General features: G+C 41.4%; 1 pseudogene; it reads left to right on the top strand.

Annotated features, from left to right (window-relative positions):
- The first annotated feature begins 7,564 nt into the window (after nt 1-7,564).
- Nucleotides 7,565-8,093, top strand: LOC105548454 (annotated as a pseudogene).
- The last annotated feature ends 1,283 nt before the right edge of the window (nt 8,094-9,376 follow it).

Here is a 9,376-nt window from a genome sequence, read left to right as displayed (position 1 = left end):
GAAACAGGCTTAGGACTTATATAGGCCTGGGTTCCAGTGCTGGCTCAGTGATACACTCGATGTGGACAATGTGGCATAATATTGATTATTCATTATTGGCTTTGGAAGTCATGGTGAGTAACTTACATACAGCTGTATGTATCAGTGTCCTTATGTGGTAAGCACTTATCAAAGACTTCCCACTGTACTTCCTAACACCTGAGGGTCAATGTTCACTACACTTATGGGATGCAGTGACTTCCATGTGAAGGGTAACCAGTTAGAAATCTCAAGAAATGGGTGAGAGTGGCATGGGAGTGTCCCTACACCTCCCACGGATGATTACATTCTAGTTGCTGTCTGGCTTTTCTGTTTTATATTGATTCTTGGCAGCGTACTATTGCTGGACTTAGTGATTGCTTACAAACTCAGCTTCCCCTAAGAACTAACGAGCTAATTTGAGCTTCCCAAGAATGCAGGGTAGTGATTAAAATGCCAAAGGCATGAGCCAGTTAAGCTCTAAAGAAGTCCAAAGACAGAAAGCAAAAAAACCAAAAACACACACACACAAAAACTGAGAAACTTGGAAAATCTAGTGACACCTCAGGACTTCATATACTTCCCTGGGCAAGTCAGTGACCCAAAATTCATGCTGGCTCTGATGGAGGTAGGGGAGAGCTGGGACAGCGGCCACTTCATGGCACCCTTGGAGTTCCATGCTGAGAAAGGCTATTCGGTGCATCACATAGAACTGGATTTGGACCTCATCTCTGCCACTGGCGAGCTGTGTGAGCTTGAGGAAGTTACTTAACCTCTCTGGGACTTGGTTTCTATCTCTAAAAGGAGTACTTTCTTCATAGCATTGTTTTGGGGATTAGGTAAGAAAATGCATTGAAAACAAAAGGCCTAATGATGTGAAAAGTATTACAATTAAGACTACTGGCTTAGAGAGCTTCAGAAAATCTCTCCAAGGTTCTATCTCCTCTCTAAAATGATTATGATAATGTTTCCCACTTTTTAAGGCTGTTGGGAGGATTATGAGCTAGTTCATGACTAGCATTTACAAATATTCCTTGGCATATATTAGGTTCTACATAAATACTAGAAATTTATATCCCCCCTATTGTCCCATTCCCTGGACCATTTGCTTTTTTCTCTACATACCACCCCCCCAGGACCATGCTTGAACTCCTGTATATGTCTCTCCTCTTATGTCCAGCTAGGATTCCACAAACAGCCTTAGAAACCAAACTTCAAATGGACACCATGGCTTCCTAATGGAGTAATTCTCCTATCTCTGCCCTGATAGTCATGATCAGCCATTTTTAGGTTAACTTCTGCTTTTCCTAGGAACAATAGCCATTAGCCAAGTAAATGTGACATCTCAATCTCTTTTATAAAAGTGAGAAGAGTGCTAAAAATATTGCTGGTTATTTCACAGTTAATCGGCTTCCCTTGAAGAGGTGGTATGCCTCTGTCCTTGTAGGAAGTCTCATGTTCACTTCTGGTCACCTTGTTTCAAGAGAAGTGGGAGTGAGATTGAAAAGTGCTGGAGAAGGGTATGATCTTGCTCAGAGGTGGAGGAAGATTTATGTGCTATGAGAAGCAACAAAGAAGAGGATTAGCAGAAGCTTAGGATGAATTTGATAGCAGGACTTAATATTACAAGGGCTTAATAAAAATTTATCAGTCCCCCTTTGTCAACATAACAGCAAAATATGAGTGCAAGTGAATGCTCAACAATACCAAAAGGCTGCAAATGAGAATACATACTGGAAAATAGTTATTCACACAAAATGTTTACTTGTGCAAATCTCTGATGTCAAAGACATTTCTATAACCAGGATTCTGTCCCTACATTTTAAAAGACTGAACAATTTTGTGCAATAAAAATATGTGATTATGCAAGTATGTCCAATATGGGTAATTAAATTTCATGCTTCAGGAGACAAATTAGTTGTTGAGGGATATCTGGAAGACAATTCTTCTGCATGTATGTCATTTCACAGCTAGCCAGCCTTCCCAATGGGGCTTTGCTGTCCTGCTAGGAAACGAATAGGGGCACTGTCTAGAGAAACATTTAATAAAGCAAATTCCTTTTCATTTACTCTCAACATTTCTTACCCTCAATTTGAGTGTTGATTAGCCCTTGGAGTTTGAGCTTATGCTAGGCAGATCCCAAACTAAAGGACCTTGAAGAGACCAGGTTTGTTGGTGTGCATAGTTTCCCAGAGTGGCCTGGAAAATCTATTTGCAGGTTCTTAACCAAATTCTTAAGATAACCTCAGGAACTCCATCTTCCACTGAAGTTCTTTAGGCCCAAATGAATCAGGTAGAAACCATCACTGTGGAGCTTTACTTTGCAAGAATGGAGGCCCAGGAAAAGAGTTGATGATTCCTGGATTGTGGGCTTTCCAGAGTCCTAGTCAACTGCATCAATGAAGTATGTACATTTGTATTTGGTTACCCATTCCTGTAAAAATATAATTCTTCATTAAAAGTGGAAAGTGTATTGGGAGGAAATGGCAGTAAGATTTTATCTCTCATGAAAGAAAACTGTATCTTCTGAGAAAAAATGATATTTTTGAGAAGATTTTCTCAAAAATGATTTGAGAAGTGTCAAAAGAAAGGCTCCTTGTCAGAGAGATATAGCACAGCTTCTAATAGACAGCATTTTCATACTAACTTACACATAGCAAACGGAAGGATTGAAAAGTAAGAAAACTTTTTAGATCATGACACTATTTGGATAAATTGCTTCTTTTTTACGTCTACGTTTTCACATTATTTTACACATTATTTTGGGAAGGACAGAACCATTGTCAATTCTAAGCTAACTTTTGTATTAAAGTTAGTACTAACCTAAACTTAGTTTCCAGCATTTCATGTGTCCCTTCACTTATTAATTAGGTAACAATCTACTGACTTCAGTTAAAAGCTCTATAGATCTAAAGGGCACTGGGTCCTGTCTGCTAATGGTCAGATTCCAGTTCTGGACTCACTCATAGCAGGGTTTACACTCTATGCCCTAACGTTCAGGGAGAAATTGTGGCCATAACTCCAAACACCATAAATAACTCAGGAACTCCCTTGAAGGTATATGGGGCAGGATAGAAAAGATTACTACACTCTGCTGGGTTAGGCTCTTTTTCAAAATCATCTCTTTTAATTTTCACAACTGTGAAAAATACACATCATAATGTGTATTTGCATTCCCATTTTGTGGATAAGAAACTAAGACTCTGAAAGGCTGAAAAATTTAGCTGAATTTGTTGTTCTATTATTAACTATGTTAATAATTTTAACTCTCACCTGAATGGCTTCAGATCCCATGTTCTATTCGTACTCACATCAGAGCAGGAAGGAGAAAGTGAATATGGCAGATTGTATTTTCTAAAAATGGCCACAGCAATATTTCCAATCCTGCATACTCTTGCAGTTTTGTCTCTTCCCTTGAACATATGCGGCCTTTGTGACCATCTTGATGAATAGACTGCAACAGACGTGACGTTACAAAGTTTTCAGGGCTGGGTCATAAAAGGCAGTCTGCTTTCTGTCACCTTCCTCCGAGTGAGCTTTCAGATGCCTTTGAGGTGACACTTCTTGGAACAGAGATGGGCTATAACTACCAGGCCCAAATTGCAGATTTGCTAGCAAAAACACAAAAATAAAACAAAACAAAAAACATTGCCATTGTTTTAAGCCACCACATTTTGGGATAATTTGTTATGCACCCATGGTAATAGTGACAATCACAGAAAATATTAACTCTATACTTAGAATCATGATTTTAGCACAATAGGTGAATCATGCTAATATACATGTATGCTTGTATGCATAAATGTGAATACACAAATGTGGACACCCTGAACATGGATCTAGTAGAACACATGGCAAGGAATCATAAGCATATACCTCGCCTGCCTGCTCTATTCCCTCCCTACCTGCCGACATTTCAGAGACATTTCCAGAAGTCAAGGAGTAAAGACCCATTTGCATGTGATTGTTCAGACAGTTTTTCTTATAGTGAACAGTGGCAGCTGTGGCTCCTGTCCACTACATCTGCTTTTTCATGTCCCTTTTTCTTGTTCCTCTGGAGAGCTCTTCCTGCACTCCATGTCATCCCCAGGAGCTACCAATTCTAATGCCCTGTTGCTCATCATTAACAGCACTTCCATAGAATGCACTGGCTCACTCAGGCGGGCAATTCAGTTCCCCACTTGCATCCTAGAGATTGGTTCAAGGATGGGCATGTTACTCAACCAAGGTCAATTTGCCTGTAAGCTGAGATTGACAGCTGGACTCCGGAAAAGAGAAGTCTTCCGTGGCTGACTCATTAGTCCCAGCTCTTTACTCTTCCTTCTATCCACACTCTTTGCCCTGCAACTTTGTAATTCTTCCAATTAAAATGTAAGACATATCTCCTTGCCCCTTGACTTTGGACTGGGCTACATAGCTTATTTTGGTCAATGGGATATTAGTAAACATAATGTGAGCAAGGGCTTGAAATTTGCTTGTGCTTTGGGACTTGTACCTCTGCTTTTGACTTGAGAAAAACTTCCTCAGGGGAGCTTTGTTCCTTCATTGTTGGCCCAAGAATGAACACAAATGGAACAAAGCTACTCTGGCTGCCTCAGAATGAAGCAAAGCTTCCCTGCAGTCAACCTTCGAATTAATGAAATAAATTCTTCCTATACTATGGAGAGTTTGTGGTTTATACATAGCATTTTTGAAAAACAATGGGTAACATACGTTTTCTCTCCGTGCAGCTGCTAAGCCAGAGAAAACATAAATTCAAGTTCCTAGTGTCTGTCTTGTGGAGACAGCTCAGCTGACAATAGGCTAGGTAGGGGTTAGCAGAGCCAAGAGATGGAGAGAAAAACAAATCCATCTGAGCCCATGGACCCAGCTGCCTAAAGCGTTTGAATCATCCTTTGTAGTTTCCAGTTACAGGGGTAACAAATCCCTTTTAAAATTATTTATTTATTTACTTATTTATTTAACTTCCTTAAGATCAGTTTGAATATCGCTTCTGTCACTTGATACAAGAATAGCCTATACTAATAATGTGTCATGTAAACCATCTCTGATGCCTTCCCTGCCTCTAGATTGCATTCTTCGCTGCTATGCACAGAACCGTTTCTGGCACCTGAATAACTGGCTTTCAGCCAGATACTGTGTTGGAGGGTATGAAAGATTTTGCACTTGAAGTTTTCTCAAAGCTATGAATTGTCCCATCGGCCCACCCTTCGTCCTGCACGGGATGCAACAGAACGGGGCCCACAGAGGACATGGCTTGGTTTCCATCAGCGGTGGCAGGGTTTCGCTGTCATTTGAAAAGACTAACTAGATTTTGACTCTCTTGGGGGTCTTGGAAGGACAGGAAGCTGTGGTTGAATGCAGGAGACTTCAGCTTTCTCTTTCTTCCTGGGGGCGGGCAGTATCTAGCCAAATTTGGAGCACGGGGTTGGTAGCTTCATGCTTGAGTTACAGGTTCGAATCCTAGAAGGTTGACTTATGTCCCAATGATACAAGATTCATGCCAGAAATAGAGAGCCCCCCCGCCCCCACATATGTGTACATGTGTATTTTTCTGCTGTTTCCCAGCTCTTGGGGTAGTTCAGAAATGTAAGCCATAAGATACTGTGAATATATCCTACTCTGTGTGAATAGCATGAGAATGCCTGAAGAGCTCCATTTTTCTTACCAGTGAGTGAGATTCTAGTTTCGTGTCTTTCCCAGGTTATTCTCTTCTTGCAAGTCTCTTCCCCCTCCCTGCTCTTCCGTCACAGGGCTTCTATCCTACAACTCGCCAGCAAGAGCAAAAAAACAGCACCTCACGCACATACTTGATAAGATATTGGAGGAGGTTGAATCGCCATGGTGAACAAAGGCCCCGGGCCCCTGCCAGCATGTGGGGCCAGGCCTAGAAATCAAATGTGACGTCCCTTCTGTGGCAGCCACTCCACATGCTAACAACAGGTCCAGTGGGCTTGTGTTCTTTCAATTTTAATTATGAAGCAGAAGTGTAATAAGACCATGTGGCAGGGAATGCTGTGGAGCTTGACAAGGTATTTTATCAACATATTATTATATTCAGACATAGGCGAGCCCAGAGGATGGTGCAGGGCTCTGAAACCAGCCAAGGTCTTGGCAGACCCACTGTTTCTCACCTGTGGGAGTGGCCTCAGGGGGAGAGGCTTAACCACCCTGAACATGAGTCTCCTCGGGCCTGGGAATACAGGTCAAGAGTGTTGACAGAAGGTGTCATAGTCCCCTGTGGAATCCATCAGCATGGATTTGGTTTTCTTCCTGAACATTCACACTCATGGCCACGTGAAGGATGTGGTCCCATCAAAGTTGTGTTGTGAAGCGACCTGTTACCAAGTTCCTTGGATGCATTAGGCATTCTTCATAAATGTCTCATGTAATGCTCACAACGATGCTGTGAAGTAGACCAATGTAAACACTGCCATGGCTTCCAGGATCCATTTTCCCCTTTATCCCCACAAATGCATGGCAGCCTGCTTTTGTTCAGATGGACAATATTCCAACTAAACAAACTTGATTTCCTGGGCTTCCTCAGAGCTACGGGGGACCTTGCGCTTCACCTCAGGCCAATGAGTAGTACGTGTGAATCCCCTGCGGAAGGCGCTCTGGAAAGCTATTGCTTTCGGACAAGAAATGAAAGATTCAGTTGGCTTGTGCCCTTTGCCTGCTACTTACCCTCTTCCTTTTTGCCTGTGTGAAAGATCAAGATGCCTGGAAGGACGGCAGTCACCTCACAGTCATGTGCATGACAGGACGGAAGAGGAGGATGAGAGAAGGAATCCAGACTCCTGACCAGTACATCTGTATCATCATCTCCATTTTACAGATGGGGACATGGAGGCTTAGAAAGATGAAACTGTTTGTATAAAGTCACAAATTCAAACCTCCATCTCTCTAAATCCAGATTCCGTGCTCTTTCCATAAGTTCTGGTTATAGTATAGTCTGAAGATCAGAGATGTTAAAGAATATATGTGTGCATTTATTTTCATTTTTGTTTTTGCTAAAAAAATTTTTGCTAAAAAAATTTTGTTTTTTGAGACAGAGTCTTGCTCTGTCACCCAGGCTGGAGTGCAGTGGCAAGATTTCGGCTCACCGCAGCCTCCTTCTCCCACATTCAAGCAATTCTTCTGCCTCAGCCTCTGCAGTAGCTGGGATTAGAGCACCTGCCACCACACCCAGCTAATTTTCCCGTTTTTAATAGAGATGGGGTTTCACCATGTTGGCTAGGCTGGTCTCAAACTCCTGACCTCAGGTGATCCACCTGCCTCGGCCTCCCAAACTGCTGGGATTACAGGCATGAGCCACTGCTCCTGGCTGCGTTTATTCTTAACTCTAAAACATACTGTTGGTTTTAGGTGGGGCTAAATTCCTGGGATAGGGAAGCTACTTAACAGGCAGGCATGGATGGGAGGTCAGTGACTATGGAGGCCTCAGAAAATTCTTTCGTGGTAAGATTTGGTCCACAGCCCTGAGGAGGATACTCAGTACCCACTGGCTCTCTCTTCCTGTGACCCTGCGACTACTTCAGAGAAGATGGCCTCAGGAGTGCAAGTTAGTGATGATGTTGCATTTTTTATGACATACAAGTTTGGAAATGCTCCACACCAGAAGAAATCAAAAAAAAGGAAGAAGGCTGTCAATTTTATTTTTATTTTTATTTTTTGTTTCAGTGCAGACAAAAAGTGCTTCATGGTAGAAGAAGGCACAGAGATCTTGGTGGAGATGTTGGCGTAACCACAACTGGTCCTTTCAAGCATTTTGTGGGAATGCTTCCTGAAAACGATTGCCGCTATGCTTTGTATGATGCACACTTTGAAACTAAGGAATCCAGAAAAGAAGAGTTGATGGATTTTTGTGCTTTTTTTTTTTTTAATTTTTATTTTTTGTGGGCACCTAACTAGAACCTATGAAAAGTAAACTGAACTACGCAAGCTCCAAAGATGCAATCTAAAAGGAATTTTAAGGCATAAACATGAATGGGCCAGAAGATCTCAATCGGGCTTGTATTGCTGAAAAGCTAGGTGGGTCCTTAATTGCAACCTTTGAAGGATGCCCTGTGTAGATCATCATTCAGTGCCATACATTGAAAGCGTCCATGTTTAATGTTATTCTTTCACTATATAAATAAAGCATATATATTTAGGCCAGGGTCTCACTGAGGGGGAGCGGTCTTGTCATTTTTTAGAGTAAATATTCTAGAAACACATGCAAACAGTCCTAAATAAACCTAAAGTCTGAAGTTAAAAAAAAAAATTGGGGAATTTCTAGGTATAGCCTTGTATATACTAACAGCAAGGCAATAGAATTAAATAAAAGCTACCATGAAGAAAGAAAGAGGGGTATCACTAAGTGGAAATTGTATGTAAATTCGAAGGAAGCAAATGAACTCCTATGGTGTTCTAGTGACAACAAACAGGATTTTTATTTTCTTCTCTACCCCTTTCTTCACCCCAGTAAAATAGATTTCAGAAGCACTGTTACACCAGAAAGGAAAAGAAAGAGATTGCATTTGTGTTCAAGACACTGGATGTTAAAATTTTTGCTATTCAAAAGGTTCTGTGCCCTTTACAACTAGGGATGAAATTACACTGAAAAATCAGTTTTTTTATTATCTTTGAAATGGGGTTTTTACAAAAGGGTGGCAGGAGGGAATCTTGTCATGGACTTCTTTTTCTTTAATGAGCTCTGGTTTCTTAATGTATCACGGATCTGCTTTAAAAACCTCTTTATTCACATGTAGTTTAACTCAGGGAGAATTAAGCAGGTCAAACCCAAACACGTTTTTCGCTTGTACCAAGAATAAATGATTTTCCCCTGGAAATACCTGAAGAAGAAAATTATAAAGAGAGATTTGATTCTAAAGTCCAGAACCCTTGAGCCCTGAACTTCAGGGATATTGTTCTTGCTTTGATCACAGATACAGAAAAGAAGAAACAAACCCCCAGTATGTTCTTATCTGTTTCTTGCCTTTAGAAAGGAAAGACCGCATTGGATTTCTCCCAAGAAGTGAGAAAAGACATGCATAATTTAAAGGTAATTTCTGGAGGGATGTATGGCTTAGGACCAACTCTCCCCCAATCAGTGACTTAGAACTGCATTGTCCCCAATCAGATGGCTTAGTACCATCCCTTCTACATCGTCAAAACTGCCCACAGCAGTCTGGGAGTATCCAGCAGATATTTATCTAGTTACTACAGTGCAGTGTGAATAAACTCAATGCTATAGGAAGGGAGAGAGAATGGAAGATGTGGCATCGTATGTCAGGACTTCTAAGCCAATCTGACAGTCAGGGTTATGCCAAGGTCATGTGCGGTCCAGAGAAGGCCACTCCCTACACTCCCTTCT

The sequence above is a fragment of the Mandrillus leucophaeus genome, unplaced genomic scaffold (assembly GCF_000951045.1).
Source record: "Mandrillus leucophaeus isolate KB7577 unplaced genomic scaffold, Mleu.le_1.0 Scaffold411, whole genome shotgun sequence".
In the NCBI taxonomy this organism is placed as follows: Eukaryota; Metazoa; Chordata; class Mammalia; order Primates; family Cercopithecidae; genus Mandrillus; species Mandrillus leucophaeus.
This window is presented reverse-complemented; position numbering and strand designations above follow the sequence as displayed.